The following is a 17,088-nucleotide window of genomic DNA, read 5'->3' on the forward strand; positions in this document are numbered from 1 at the left end:
CTCTGTGAGACGATTTCACAGAACACAAAGAAGTTTCTCAGAAAGCTTCTTTCTCTTTGTTATCGGAGGATATTTCCTTTGGCCCTATAATCTTCAAAGGGATCCGAAATATCTGTTCTCAGATTCCACAGAAAGAAGGCTAGCAAACAGATCCTCGAAATACACATGTAACTCTGTGAGATAAATTCACAGAACACTAAGCAGTTTCTCAGAAAGCTTCTTTCCAGATTTCATCTGAGGATATTTCCTTTTTCTCCATAGCCCTCTATGGGCTTCCAAATATCACTTTGCCAATTCCACAAGAACTGTCTTAGCGAAAGGCTTCTTGAGGGGAAATCTGTAACTCTGTGAGATGATTTCACAGAACACAAAGAAGTTTCTCAGAAAGCTTCTTTCTCTTTGTTATCGGAGGATATTTCCTTTGGACCTATAGTCTTCAAAGGGAACCGAAATATCTGTTCTCAGATTCCACAGAAAGAAGGCTAGCAAAGAGATCCTCGAAACACACATGTAACTCTGTGAGATGAATTCACAGAACACTAATCAGTTTCTCAGAAAGCTTCTTTCCAGATTTCATCTGAGGTTATTTCCTCTTTAACCATAGCCCTCTATGGGCTTCCAAATATCACTTTGCCAATTCCACAAGAACTGTCTTAGCGAAAGACTTCTTCAGGGTAAAGCTGTAACTCTGTGAGATGATTTCACAGAACACAAAGAAGTTTCTCAGAAAGCTTCTTTCTCTTTTTTATCGGAGGATATTTCCTTTGGCCCTATTGTCTTCAAAGGGATCCGAAATATCTGTTCTCAGATTCCACAGACAGAAGGCTAGCAAAGAGATACTCGAAATACACATGTAACTCTGTGAGATGAATGCACAGAACACTAAGCAGTTTCTCAGAAAGCTTCTTTCCAGATTTTATCTGAGGATATTTCCTTTTTCACCATAGCCCTCCATGGCCTTCCAAATATCATTTTGCCAATTGAACAAGAACTGTCTTAGCGAAAGGCTTCTTCAGGGGAAAGCTGTAGCTCTGTGAGATGATTTCACAGAACACAAAGAAGTTTCTCAGAAAGCTTCTTTCTCTTTGTTATCGGAGGATATTTCCTTTGGCCCTGTAGTCTTCAAAGGGATCCGAAATATCTGTTCTCAGATTCCACAGAAATAGGGCTAGCAAAGAGATCCTCGAAATACACATGCAACTCTGTGAGATGAATTCACAGAACACTAAGCAGTTTCTCAGAAACCTTCTTTCCAGATTTCATCTGAGGATATTTCCTTTTTCACCAGAGCCCTCTCTGGGCTTCCAAATATCAATTTGCCAATTCTACAAGAACTGTCTTAGCGAAAGGCTTCTTGATGGGAAAGCTGTAACTCTGTGAGATGATTTCACAGAACACAAAGAAGTTACTCAGAAAGCTGTTTCTGTATGTTATCGGAGGATATTTCCTTTGGCCCTATAGTCTTCAAAGGGATCCGAAATATCTGTTCTCAGATTCCACAGAAATAGGGCTAGCAAAGAGATCCTCGAAATACACATGTAACTCTGTGAGATGAATTAACAGAACACTAAGCAGTTTCTCAGAAAGCTTCTTTCCAGATTTCATCTGCGGATATTTCCTTTTTCACCATAGCCCTCTATGGGCTTCCAAATATCACTTTGCCAATTCCACAAGAACTGTCTTAGCGAAAGGCTTCTTCAGGGGAAAGCTGTAACTCTGTGAGATGATTTCACAGAACACAAAGAAGTTTCTCAGAAAGCTTCTTTCTCTTTGTTATCGGAGGATATTTCCTTTGGCCCTATAGTCTTCAAAGGGATCCGAAATATCTGTTCTCAGATTCCACAGACAGAAGGCTAGCAAAGAGATCCTCGAAATACACATGTAACTCTGTGAGATGAATTCACAGAACACTAAGCAGTTTCTCAGAAAGCTTCTTTCCAGATTTCATCTGAGGATATTTCCTTTTTCACCATAGCCCTCTATGGGCTTCCAAATATCACTTTGCCAATTCCACAAGAACTGTCTTAGCGAAAGGCGTCTTGAGGGGAAAGCTGTAACTCTGTGAGATGATTTCACGGAACACAGAGAAGCTTATCAGAAAGCTTCTTTCTCTTTGTTATCGGAGGATATTTCCTTTGGCCCTATAGTCTTCAAAGGGATCCGAAATATCTGTTCTCAGATTGCACAGAAATAGGGCTAGCAAAGAGATCCTCGAAATACACATGTAACTCTGTGAGATGAATTCACAGAACACTAAGCAGTTTCTCAGAAAGCTTCTTTCCAGATTTCATCTGAGGATATTTCCTTTTTCACCAGAGCCCTCTATGGGCTTCCAAATATCACTTTGCCAATTCCACAAGAACTGTCTTAGCGAAAGGCTTCTTGAGGGGAAAGCTGTAACTCTGTGAGATGATTTCACAGAACACAAAGAAGTTTCTCAGAAAGCTTCTTTCTCTTTGTTATCGGAGGATATTTCCTTTGGCCCTATAGTCTTCAAAGGGATCAGAATTATCTGTTCTCATATTCCTCAGAAAGAAGGCTAGCAAAGAGATCCCCGAAATACACATGTAACTCTGTGAGATGAATTAACAGAACACTAAGCAGTTTCTCAGAAAGCTTCTTTCCAGATTTTATCTGAGGATATTTCCTTTTTCACCATAGCCCTCCATGGGCTTCCAAATATCATTTTGCCAATTCCACAAGAACTGTCTTAGCGAAAGGCTTCTTCAGGGGAAAGCTGTAGCTCTGTGAGATGATTTCACAGAACACAAAGAAATTTCTCAGAAAGCTTCTTTCTCTATTTTATCGGAGGATATTTCCTTTGGCCCTGTAGTCTTCAAAGGGAACCGAAATATCTGTTCTCAGATTCTACAGAAAGAAGGCTAGCAAAGAGATACTCGAAATACACATGTAACTCTGTGAGATGAATGCACAGAACACTAAGCAGTTTCTCAGAAAGCTTCTTTCCAGATTTTATCTGAGGATATTTCCTTTTTCACCATAGCCCTCCATGGCCTTCCAAATATCATTTTGCCAATTCAACAAGAACTGTCTTAGCGAAAGGCTTCTTCAGGGGAAAGCTGTAGCTCTGTGAGATGATTTCACAGAACACAAAGAAGTTTCTCAGAAAGCTTCTTTCTCTTTGTTATCGGAGGATATTTCCTTTGGCCCTGTAGTCTTCAAAGGGAACCGAAATATCTGTTCTCAGATTCCACAGAAAGAAGGCTAGCAAAGAGATCCTCGAAATACACATGTAACTCTGTGAGATGAATTCACAGAACACTAAGCAGTTTCTCAGAAAGCTTCTTTCCAGATTTTATCTGATGATATTTACTTTTTCACCAAAGCCCTCTATGGGCTTCCAAATATCACTTTGCCTATTCCACAAGAACTGTCTTAGCGAAAGGCTTCTTAAGGGGAAAGCTGTAACTCTGCGAGATGATTTCACAGAACACAAAGAAGTTTCTCAGAAAGCTTCTTTCTCTTTGTTATCAGAGGATATTTCCTTTGGCCCTATAGTCTTCAAAGGGATCCGAAATATCTGTTCTCAGATTCCACAGAAAGAAGGCTAGCAAAGAGATCCTCGAAATACACATGTATCTATGTGAGATGAATTCACAGAACACTAAGCAGTTTCTCAGAAAGATTCTTTCCAGATTTCATCTGAGAATATTTCCTTTTTCACCATAGCCCTCTATGGGCTTCCAAATATCGCTTTGCCAATTCCGCAAGAACTGTCTTAGCGAAAGGCTTCTTCAGGGGAAAGCTGTAACTCTGTGAGATGATTTCACAGAACACAAAGAAGCTTCTCAGAATGCTTCTTTCTCTTTGTTATCGGAGGATATTTCCTTTGGCCCTATAGTCTTCAAAGGGATCCGAAATATCTGTTCTCAGATTGCACAGAAATAGGGCTAGCAAAGAGATCCTCGAAATACACATGCAACTCTGTGAGATGAATTCACAGAACACTAAGCAGTTTCTCAGAAACCTTCTTTCCAGATTTCATCTGAGGATATTTCCTTTTTCTCCATAGCCCTCTATGGGCTTCCAAATATCACTTTGCCAATTCCACAAAAACTGTCTTAGCGAAAGGCTTCTTGAGGGGAAATCTGTAACTCTGTGAGATGATTTCACAGAACACAAAGAAGTTTCTCAGAAAGCTTCTTTCTCTTTGTTATCGGAGGATATTTCCTTTGGACCTATAGTCTTCAAAGGGAACCGAAACATCTGTTCTCAGATTCCACAGAAAGAAGGCTAGCAAAGAGATCCTCGAAACACACATGTAACTCTGTGAGATGAATTCACAGAACACTAATCAGTTTCTCAGAAAGCTTCTTTCCAGATTTCATCTGAGGTTATTTCCTCTTTAACCATAGCCCTCTATGGGCTTCCAAATATCACTTTGCCAATTCCACAAGAACTGTCTTAGCGAAAGACTTCTTCAGGGTAAAGCTGTAACTCTGTGAGATGATTTCACAGAACACAAAGAAGTTTCTCAGAAAGCTTCTTTCTCTTTTTTATCGGAGGATATTTCCTTTGGCCCTATTGTCTTCAAAGGGATCCGAAATATCTGTTCTCAGATTCCACAGACAGAAGGCTATCAAAGAGATCTTCGAAATACGCATGTAACTCTGTGAGATGAATTCACGGAACACTAAGCAGTTTCTCAGAAAGCTTCTTTCCAGATTTCAACTGAGGATATTTCCTTTTTCACCATAGCCCTCCATGGGCTTCCAAATATCATTTTGCCAATTCCACAAGAACTGTCTTAGTGAAAGGCTTCTTGCGTGGAAAGCTGTAACTCTGTGAGATGATTTCACAGAACACAAAGAAGCTTCTCAGAAAGCTTCTTTCTCTTTGATATCGGAGGATATTTCCTTTGGCCCTATAGTCTTCAAAGGGATCCGAAATATCTGTTCTCAGATTCCACAGAAATAGGGCTAGCAAAGAGATCCTCGAAATACACATGTAACTCTGTGAGATGAATTCACAGAACACTAAGCAGTTTCTCAGAAAGCTTCTTTCCAGATTTCATCTGCGGATATTTCCTTTTTCACCATAGCCCTCTATGGGCTTCCAAATATCACTTTGCCAATTCCACAAGAACTGTCTTAGCCAAAGGCTTCTTGAGGGGAAAGCTGTAACTCTGTGAGATGATTTCACAGAACACAAAGAAGTTTCTCAGAAAGCTTCTTTCTCTTTGTTATCGGAGGATATTTCCTTTGGCCCTATAGTCTTCAAAGGGAACCGAAATAATTGTTCTCAGATTCCAGAGAAAGAAGGGTAGCAAAGAGATCCTCGAAATACACATGTAACTCTGTGAGATGAATTCACAGAACACTAAGCAGTTTCGCAGAAAGCTTCTTTCCAGATTTCATCTGAGGATATTTCCTTTTTCAACATAGCCCTCTAAGGGCTTCCAAATATCACATTGCCAATTCCACAAGAACTGTCTTAGCGAAAGTCTTCTTGAGGGGAAAGCTGTAACTCTGTGAGATGATTTCACAGAACACAAAGAAGTTTCTCAGAAAGCTTCTTTCTCTTTGTTATCGGAGGATATTTCCTTTGGCCCTATATTCTTCAAAGGGATCCGAAATATCTGTTCTCAGATTCCACAGAAATAAGGCTATCAAAGAGATCCTCGAAATACACATGTAACTCTGTGAGATGAATTAACAGAACACTAAGCAGTTTCCAGAAATCTTCTTTCCATATTTCATCTGAGGATATTTCCTTTTTCACCAGAGCCCTCTATGGGCTTCCAAATATCACTTTGCCAATTCCACAAGAACTGTCTTAGCGAAAGGCTTCTTGAGGGGAAAGCTGTAACTCTGTGTGATGATTTCACAGAACACAAAGAAGTTTCTCAGAAAGCTTCTTTCTCTTTGTTATCAAAGGATATTTCCTTTGGCCCTATAGTCTTCAAAGGGAACCGAAATATCTGTTCTCAGATTCCACAGAAAGAAGGCTAGCAAAGAGATCCTCGAAATACACATGTAACTCTGTGAGATGAATTCACAGAACACTAAGCAGTTTCTCAGAAAGCTTCTTTCCAGATTTCATCTGAGGATATTTCATTTTTCACCAGAGCCCTCTATGGGCTTCCAAATATCACTTTGCCAATTCCACAAGAACTGTCTTAGCGAAAGGCTTCTTGAGGGGAAAGCTGTAACCCTGTGAGATGATTTCACAGAACACAAAGAAGTTTCTCAGAAAGCTTCTTTCTCTTTGTTATAGGAGGATATTTCCTTTGGCCCTATAGTCTTCAAAGGGATCCGAAATATCTGTTCTCAGATTTCACAGAAATAGGGCTAGCAAAGAGATCCTCGAAATACACATGTAACTCTGTGAGATCAATTAACAGAACACTAAGCAGTTTCTCAGAAAGCATCTTTCCATATTTCATCTGAGGATATTTCCTTTTTCACCATAGCCCTCTATGGGCTTCCAAATATCACTTTGCGAATTCCACAAGAACTGTCTTAGCCAAAGGCTCTTGAGGGGAAAGCTGTAACTCTGTGAGATGATTTAACAGAACACAAAGAAGTTTCTCAGAAAGCTTCTTTCTCTTTGTTATCGGAGGATATTTCCTTTGGCCCTATAGTCTTCAAAGGGATCCGAATTATCTGTTCTCATATTCCACAGAAAGAAGGCTAGCAAAGAGATCCTCGAAATACACATGTAACTCTGTGAGATGAATTAACAGAACACTAAGCAGTTTCTCAGAAAGCTTCTTTCCAGATTTTATCTGAGGAGATTTCCTTTTTCACATTAGCCCTCCATGGGCTTCCAAATATCATTTTGTCAATTCCACAAGAACGGTCTTAGCGAAAGGCTTCTTCAGGGGAAAGCTGTAGCTCTCTGAGATGATTTCACAGAACACAAAGAAATTTCTCAGAAAGCTTCTTTCTCTTTGTTATCGGAGGATATTTCCTTTGGCCCTATAGACTTCAAAGGGAACCGACATATCTGTTCTCAGATTCCACAGAAAGAAGGCTAGCAAAGAGATCCTCGAAATACACATGTAACTCTGTGAGTTGAATTCACAGAACACTAAGCAGTTTCTCAGAAAGCTTCTTTCCAGATTTCATCTGAGGATATTTCCTTTTTCACCATAGCCCTCTATGGGCTTCCAAATATCACTTTGCCAATTCCACAAGAACTGTCTTAGCCAAAGGCTTCTTGAGGGGAAAGCTGTAACTCTGTGAGATGATTTCACAGAACACAAAGAAGTTTCTCAGAAAGCTTCTTTCTCTTTGTTATCGGAGGATATTTCCTTTGGCCCTATAGTCTTCAAAGGGATCCGAAATATCTGTTCTCAGATTCCACAGAAAGAAGGCTATCAAAGAGATCCTCGAAATACACATGTAACACTGTGAAATGAATTCACAGAACACTAAGCAGTTTCTCAGAAAGCTTCTTTCCAGATTTAATCTGAGGTTATTTCTTTTTTCGCCACAGCCCTCTATGGGCTTCCAAATATCACTTTGCCAATTCCAGAAGAACTGTCTTAGCGAAAGGCTTCTTGATGGGAAAGCTGTAACCCTGTGAGATGATTTCACAGAACACAAAGAAGTTTCTCAGAAAGCTTCTTTCTCTTTGTTATAGGAGGATATTTCCTTTGACCCTATAGTCTTCAAAGGGATCCGAAATATCTGTTCTCAGATTTCACAGAAATAGGGCTAGCAAAGAGATCCTCGAAATACACATGTAACTCTGTGAGATCAATTAACATAACACTAAGCAGTTTCTCAGAAAGCTTCTTTCCAGATTTCATCTGAGGATATTTCCTTTTTCACCATAGCCCTCTATGGGCTTCCAAATATCACTTTGCCAATTCCACAAGAACTGTCTTAGCCAAAGGCTTCTTCAGGGGAAAGCTGTAACTCTGTGAGATGATTTCACAGAACACAAAGAAGTTTCTCAGAAAGCTTCTTTCTCTTTGTTATCGGAGGATATTTCCTTTGGCCCTATAGTCTTCAAAGGGATCCGAAATATCTGTTCTCAGATTCCACAGAAATAGGGCTACCAAAGAGATCCTCGAAATACACATGTAACTCTGTGAGATGAATTAACAGAACACTAAGTAGTTTCTCAGAAAGCTTCTTTCCAGATTTCATCTGAGGATATTTCCTTTTTCACCATAGCCCTCTATGGGCTTCCAAATATCACTTTGCCAATTCCACAAGAACTGTCTTAGCCAAAGGCTTCTTGAGGGGAAAGCTGTAACTCTGTGAGATGATTTCACAGAACACAGAGAAGCTTCTCAGAAAGCTTCTTTCTCTTTGTTATCGGAGGATATTTCCTTTGGCTCTGTAGTCTTCAAAGGAATCCGAAATATCTGTTCTCAGATTGCACAGAAATAGGGCTAGCAAAGAGATCCTCGAAATACACATGTAACTCTGTGAGATGAATTCACAGAACACTAAGCAGTTTCTCAGAAAGCTTCTTTCCAGATTTCATCTGAGGATATTTCCTTTTTCACCAGAGCCCTCTATGGGCATCCAAATATCACTTTGCCAATTCCACAAGAACTGTCTTAGCGAAAGGCTTCTTGAGGGGAAAGCTGTAACTCTGTGAGATGATTTCACAGAACACAAAGAAGTTTCTCAGAATGCTTCTTTCTCTTTGTTATCGGAGGATATTTCCTTTGGCCCTATAGTCTTCAAAGGGATCCGAGTTATCTGTTCTCATATTCCGCAGAAAGAAGGCTAGCAAAGAGATCCTCGAAATACACATGTAACTCTGTGAGATGAATTCACAGAACACTAAGCAGTTTCTCAGAAAGCTTCTTTCCAGATTTCATCTGAGGATATTTCCTTTTTCACCATAGACCTCTATGGGCTTCCAAATATCACTTTTCCAATTCCACAAGAACGGTCTTAGCGAAAGGCTGCTTCAGGGGAAAGCTGTAACTCTGTGAGATGATTTCACAGAACACAGAGAAGCTTCTCAGAAAGCTTCTTTCTCTTTGTTATCGGAGGATATTTCCTTTGGCCCTATAGTCTTCAAAGGGATCCGAAATATCTGTTCTCAGATTGCACAGAAATAGGGCTAGCAAAGAGATCCTCGAAATACACATGTAACTCTGTGAGATGCATTCACAGAACACTAAGCAGTTTCTCAGAAACCTTCTTTTCAGATTTCATCTGAGAATATTTCCTTTTTCACCAGAGCCCTCTATGGGCTTCCAAATATCACTTCGCCAATTCCACAAGAACTGTCTTAGCGAAGGATTCTTGAGGGGAAAGCTGTAACTCTGTGAGATGATTTCACAGAACACAAAGAAGTTTCTCAGAAAGCTTTTTCTCTATGTTATCGGAGGATATTTCCTTTGGCCCTATAGTCTTCAAAGGGATCAGAAATATCTGTTCTCAGATTCCACAGAAATAGGGCTAGCAAAGAGATCCTCGAAATACACATGTAACTCTGTGAGATGAATTATCAGAACACTAAGCAGTTTCTCAGAAAGCTTCTTTCCAGATTTTATCTGAGGATATTTCCTTTTTCACCATAGCCCTCCATGGGCTTCCAAATATCATTTTGTCAATTCCACAAGAACGGTCTTAGCGAAAGGCTTCTTCAGGGGAAAGCTGTAGCTCTCTGAGATGATTTCACAGAACACAAAGAAATTTCTCAGAAAGCTTCTTTCTCTTTGTTATCGGAGGATATTTCCTTTGGCCCTATAGACTTCAAAGGGAACCGACATATCTGTTCTCAGATTCCACAGAAAGAAGGCTAGCAAAGAGATCCTCGAAATACACATGTAACTCTGTGAGTTGAATTCACAGAACACTAAGCAGTTTCTCAGAAAGCTTCTTTCCAGATTTCATCTGAGGATATTTCCTTTTTCACCATAGCCCTCTATGGGCTTCCAAATATCACTTTGCCAATTCCACAAGAACTGTCTTAGCCAAAGGCTTCTTGAGGGGAAAGCTGTAACTCTGTGAGATGATTTCACAGAACACAAAGAAGTTTCTCAGAAAGCTTCTTTCTCTTTGTTATCGGAGGATATTTCCTTTGGCCCTATAGTCTTCAAAGGGATCCGAAATATCTGTTCTCAGATTCCACAGAAAGAAGGCTAGCAAAGAGATCCTCGAAATACACATGTAACTCTGTGAGATGAATTCACAGAACACTAAGCAGTTTCTCAGAAAGCTTCTTTCCAGATTTCATCTGAGGATATTTCCTTTTTCACCATAGCCCTCTATGGGCTTCCAAATATCACTTTGCAAATTCCACAAGTACTGTCTTAGCGAAAGGCTTCTTGAGGGGAAAGCTGTAACTCTGCGAGATGATTTCACAGAACACAAAGAAGTTTCTCAGAAAGCTTCTTTCTATTTGTTATCGGAGGATATTTCCTTTGGCGCTATAGTCTTCAAAGGGAACCGAAATAATTGTTCTCAGATTCCAAAGAAAGAAGGCTAGCAAAGAGATCCTCGAAATACACATGTAACTCTGTGAGATGAATTCACAGAACACTAAGCAGTTTCGCAGAAAGCTTCTTTCCAGATTTCATCTGATGATATTTACTTTTTCACCATAGCCCTCCATGGGCTTCCAAATATCACTTTGCCAATTCTACAAGAACTGTCTTAGCGAAAGGCTTCTTGAGGGAAAAGCTGTAACTCTGTGAGATGATTTCACAGAACACAAAGAAGTTTCTCAGAAAGCTGTTTCTGTATGTTATCGGAGGATATTTCCTTTGGCCCTATAGTCTTCAAAGGGATCCGAAATATCTGTTCTCAGATTCCACAGAAATAGGGCTAGCAAAGAGATCCTCGAAATACACATGTAACTCAGTGAGATGAATTCACAGAACACTAAGCAGTTTCTCAGAAAGCTTCTTTCCAGATTTTATCTGAGGATATTTCCTTTTTCACCATAGCCCTCCATGGGCTTCCAAATATCACTTTGCCAATTCCACAAGAACTGTCTTAGCGAAAGGCTTCTTCAGGGGAAAGCTGTAACTCTGTGAGATGATTTCACAGAACACAAAGAAGTTTCTCAGAAAGCTTCTTTCTCTTTGTTATCGGAGGATATTTCCTTTGGCCCTATAGTCTTCAAAGGGATCCGAAATATCTGTTCTCAGATTCCACAGAAATAGGGCTACCAAAGAGATCCTCGAAATACACATGTAACTCTGTGAGATGAATTAACAGAACACTAAGTAGTTTCTCAGAAAGCTTCTTTCCAGATTTCATCTGAGGATATTTCCTTTTTCACCATAGCCCTCTATGGGCTTCCAAATATCACTTTGCCAATTCCACAAGAACTGTCTTAGCCAAAGGCTTCTTGAGGGGAAAGCTGTAACTCTGTGAGATGATTTCACAGAACACAGAGAAGCTTCTCAGAAAGCTTCTTTCTCTTTGTTATCGGAGGATATTTCCTTTGGCCCTATAGTCTTCAAAGGAATCCGAAATATCTGTTCTCAGATTGCACAGAAATAGGGCTAGCAAAGAAATCCTCGAAATACACATGTAACTCAGTGAGATGAATTCACAGAACACTAAGCAGTTTCTCAGAAAGCTTCTTTCCAGATTTCATCTGATGATATTTCCTTTTTCACCATAGCCCTCTATGGGCTTCCAAATATCACTTTGCCAATTCGACAAGAACTGTCTTAGCGAAAGGCTTCTTCAGGGGAAAGCTGTAACTCTGTGAGATGATTTCACAGAACACAAAGAAGTTTCTCCGAAAGCTTCTTTCTCTTTGTTATCGGAGGATATTTCCTTTGGCCCTATAGTCTTCAAAGGGATCCGAAATATCTGTTCTCAGATTCCACAGAAAGAAGGCTAGCAAAGAGATCCTCGAAATACACATGTAACTCTGTGAGATGAATTCACAGAACACTAAGCAGTTTCTCAGAAAGCTTCTTTCCAGATTTCATCTGAGGATATTTCCTTTTTCACCATAGCCCTCTATGGGCTTCCAAATATCACTTTGCCAATTCCACAAGAACTGTCTTAGCGAAAGGCTTCTTCAGGGGAAAGCTGTAACTCGGTGAGATGATTTCAGAGAACACAAAGAAGCTTCTCAGAAAGCTTCTTTCTCTTTGTTATCGGAGGATATTTCCTTTGGCCCTATAGTCTTCAAAGGGATCCGAAATATCTGTTCTCAGATTGCACAGAAATAGGGCTAGCAAAGAGATCCTCGAAATACACATGTAACTCTGTGAGATGAATTCACAGAACACTAAGCAGTTTCTCAGAAACCTTCTTTCCAGATTTCATCTGAGGATATTTCCTTTTTCACCAGAGCCCTCTGTGGGCTTCCAAATATCATTTTGCCAATTCCACAAGAACTGTCTTAGCGAAAGGCTTCTTGTGGGGAAAGCTGTAACTCTGTGAGATGATTTCACAGAACACAAAGAAGTTTCTCAGAAAGCTGTTTCTCTATGTTATCGGAGGATATTTCCTTTGGCCCTATAGTCTTCAAAGGGATCCGAAATATCTGTTCTCAGATTCCACAGAAATAGGGCTAGCAAAGAGATCCTCGAAATACACATGTAACTCTGTGAGATGAATTCACAGAACACTAAGCAGTTTCTCAGAAAGCTTCTTTCCAGATTTTATCTGAGGATATTTCCTTTTTCACCATAGCCCTCCATGGGCTTCCAAATATCATTTTGCCAATTCCACAAGAACTGTCTTAGCGAAAGGCTTCTTCAGGGGAAAGCTGTAGCTCTCTGAGATGATTTCACAGAACACAAAGAAGTTTCTCAGAAAGCTTCTTTCTCTTTGTTATCGGAGGATATTTCCTTTGCCCCTATAGTCTTCAAAGGGATCCGAAATATCTGTTCTCAGATTTCACAGACATAGGGCTAGCAAAGAGATCCTCGAAATACACATGTAACTCTGTGAGATCAATTAACAGAACACTAAGCAGTTTCTCAGAAAGCTTCTTTCCAGATTTCATCTGAGGATATTTCGTTTTTCACCATAGCCCTCTATGGGCTTCCAAATATCACTTTGCCAATTCCACAAGAACTGTCTTAGGGAAAGGCTTCTTGAGGGGAAAGCTGTAACTCTGTGAGATGATTTCACAGAACACAAAGAAGTTTCTCAGAAAGCTTCTTTCTCTTTGTTATCGGAGGATATTTCCTTTGGCCCTATAGTCTTCAATGGCATCCGAAATATCTGTTCTCAGATTCCACAGAAAGAAGGCTATCAAAAAGATCCTCGAAATACACATGTAACTCTGTGAGATGAATTCAAAGAACACTAAGCAGTTTCTCAGAAAGCTTCTTTCCAGATTTCATCTGAGGTTATTTCCTTTTTCACCAGAGCCCTCTCTGGGCTTCCAAATATCACTTTGCCAATTCCACAAGAACTGTCTTAGCGAAAGGCTTCTTGAGGGGAAAGCTGTAACTCTGTGAGATGATTTCACAGAACACAAAGAAGTTTCTCACAAAGCTTCTTTCTCTTTGTTATCGCAGGATATTTCCTTTGCCCCTATAGTCTTCAAGGGGATCCGAAATATCTGTTCTCAGATTTCACAGAAATAGGGCTTGCAAAGAGATCCTCGAAATACACATGTAACTCTGTGAGATCAATTAACAGAACACGAAGCAGTTTTTCAGAAAGCTTCTTTCCAGATTTCATCTGAGGTTATTTCCTTTTTCACCAGAGCCCTCTATGGGCTTCCAAATATCACTTTGCCAATTCCACAAGAACTGTCTTAGCCAAAGGCTTCTTTAGTCGAAAGCTGTAACTCTGTGAGATGATTTCACCGAACACAAAGAAGTTTCTCAGAAAGCTTCTTTCTCTTTGTTATCGGAGGATATTTCCTTTGGCCCTATAGTCTTCAAAGGGATTCGAAATATCTGTTCTCAGATTCCACAGAAAGAAGGCTAGCAAAGTTATCCTCGAAATACACATGTAACTCTGTGAGATGAATTAAAAGAACACTAAGCAGTTTCTCAGAAAACTTCTTTCCAGATTTCATCTGAGGATATTTCCTTTTTCACCATAGCCCTCTATGGGCTTCCAAATATCACTTTGCCAATTCCACAAGAACTGTTTTAGCGAAAGGCTTCTGGAGGGGAAATCTGTAACTCTGTGAGATGATTTCACAGAACACAAAGAAGTATCTCAGAAAGCTTCTTTCTCTTTGTTATTGGAGGATATTTCCTTTGGCCCTATAGTCTTCAAAGGGAACCGAAATAACTGTTCTCAGATTCCAGAGAAAGAAGGCTAGCAAAGAGATCCTCGAAATACACATGTAACTCTGTGAGATGAATTCACAGAACACTAAACAGTTTCGCAGAAAGCTTCTTTCCAGATTTCATCTGAGGATATTTTCTTTTTCAACATAGCCCTCTATGGGCTTCCAAATATCACTTTGCCAATTCCACAAGAACTGTCTTAGAGAAAGGCTTCTTGAGGGGAAATCTATAACTCTGTGAGATGATTTCACAGAACACTAAGAAGTTTCTCAGAAAGCTTCTTTCTCTTTGTAATCGGAGGATATTTCCTTTGGCCCTATAGTCTTCAAAGGGATCCGAAATATCTGTTCTCAGATTCCACAGAAATAGGGCTAGCAAAGAGATCCTCGAAATACACATGTAACTCTGTGAGACGAATTAACAGAACACTAAGCAGTTTCCAGAAATCTTCTTTCCATATTTCATCTGAGGATATTTCCTTTTTCACCAGAGCCCTCTATGGGCTTCCAAATATCACTTTGCCAATTCCACAAGAACTGTCTTAGCGAAAGGCTTCCTGAGTGGAAAGCTGTAACTCTCTGAGATGATTTCACAGAACACAAAGAAGTTTCTCAGAAAGCTTCTTTCTCTTTGTTATCGTAGGATATTTCCTTTGGCCCTATAGTCTTCAAAGGGATCTGAAATATGTGTTCTCAGATTACACAGAAAGAAGGCTATCAAAGAGATCCTTGAAATACACATGTAACTCTGTGAGATGAATTCACAGAACACTAATCAGTTTCTCAGAAAGCTTCTTTCCAGATTTCATCTGAGGTTATTTCCTTTTTCCTCATAGCCCTCTATGGGCTTCCAAATATCACTTTGCCAATTCCAGAAGAACTGTCTTAGCGAAAGGCTTCTTGAGGGGAAAGCTGTAACTCTGTGAGATGATTTCACAGAACACAAAGAAGTTTCTCAGAAAGCTTCTTTCTCTTTGTTATCGGATTATATTTCCTTTGCCCCTATAGTCTTCAAAGGGATCCGAAATATCTGTTCTCAGATTTCACAGAAATAGGGCTATCAAAGAGATCCTCGAAATACACATGTAACTCTGTGAGATCAATTAACAGAACACTAAGCAGTTTCTCAGAAAGCTTCTTTCCAGATTTCATCTGAGGATATTTCCTTTTTCACCAGAGCCCTCTATGGGCTTCCAAATATCACTTTGCCAATTACACAAGAACTGTCTTAGCGAAAGGCTTCTTGAGTGGAAAGCTGTAACTCTGTGAGATGATTTCACAGAACACAAAGAAGTTTCTCAGAAAGCTTCTTTCTCTTTGTTATCGGAGTATATTTCCTTTGGCCCTATAGTCTTCAAAGGGATCCGAAATATCTGTTCTCAGATTCCACAGAAAGAAGGCTAGCAAAGAGATCCTCGAAATACACATGTAACTCTGTGAGTTGAATTAACAGAACGCTAAGCAGTTTCTCAGAAAGCTTCTTTCCAGATTTCATCTGAGGATATTTCCTTTTTCACCATAGCCCTCTATGGGCTTCCAAATATCACTTTGCCATTCCACAAGAACTGTCTTAGCGAAAGGCTTCTTGAGGGGAAAGCTGTAACTCTGTGAGATGATTTCACAGAACACAAAGAAGTTTCTCAGAAAGCTTCTTTCTCTTTGTTATCGGAGGATATTTCCTTTGGCCCTATAGTCTTCAAAGGGATCCGAAATATCTGTTCTCAGATTCCACAAAAATAGGGCTAGCAAAGAGATCCTCGAAATACACATGTAACTCTGTGAGATGAATTAACAGAACACTAAGCAGTTTCCAGAAATCTTCTTTCCATATTTCATCTGAGGATATTTCCTTTTTCACCAGAGCCCTCTATGGGCTTCCAAATATCACTTTGCCAATTCCACAAGAACTGTCTTAGCGAAAGGCTTCCTGAGGGGAAAGCTGTAACTCTGTGATATGATTTCACAGAACACAAAGAAGTTTCTCAGAAAGCTTCTTTCTCTTTGTTATCGGAGGATATTTCCTTTGGCCCTATAGTCTTCAAAGGGATCCAAAATATCTGTTCTCAGATTCCACAGAAAGAAGGCTAGCAAAGAGATCCTCGAAATACGCATGTAACTCTGTGAGATGAATTCACAGAACACTAAGCAGTTTCTCAGAAAGCTTCTTTCCAGATTTCATCTGAGGATATTTCCTTTTTCACCATAGCCCTCTATGGGCTTCCAAATATCACTTTGCCAATTCCACAAGAACTGTCTTAGCGAAAGGTTTCTTGAGGGGAAAGCTGTAACTCTGTGAGATGATTTCACAGAACACAAAGAAGTTTCTCAGAAAGCTTCTTTCTCTTTGTTATCGGAGGATATTTCCTTTGGCCCTATAGTCTTCAAAGGGATCAGAATTATCTGTTCTCATATTCCTCAGAAAGAAGGCTAGCAAAGAGATCCTCGAAATACACATGTAATTCTGTGAGATGAATTAACAGAACACTAAGCAGTTTCTCAGAAAGCTTCTTTCCAGATTTTATCTGAGGATATTTCCTTTTTCACCATAGCCCTCCATGGGCTTCCAAATATCATTTTGCCAATTCCACAAGAACTGTCTTAGCGAAAGGCTTCTTCAGGGGAAAGCTGTAGCTCTGTGAGATGATTTCACAGAACACAAAGAAGTTTCTCAGAAAGCTTCTTTCTCTTTTTTATCGGAGGATATTTCCTTTGGCCCTGTAGTCTTCAAAGGGAACCGAAATATCTGTTCTCAGATTCTACAGAAAGAAGGCTAGCAAAGAGATACTCGAAATACACATGTAACTCTGTGAGATGAATGCACAGAACACTAAGCAGTTTCTCAGAAAGCTTCTTTCCAGATTTTATCTGAGGATATTTCCTTTTTCACCATAGCCCTCCATGGCCTTCCAAATATCATTTTGC

Source organism: Macaca nemestrina, chromosome 11 (assembly GCF_043159975.1).
Source record: "Macaca nemestrina isolate mMacNem1 chromosome 11, mMacNem.hap1, whole genome shotgun sequence".
Taxonomy (NCBI): Eukaryota; Metazoa; Chordata; class Mammalia; order Primates; family Cercopithecidae; genus Macaca; species Macaca nemestrina.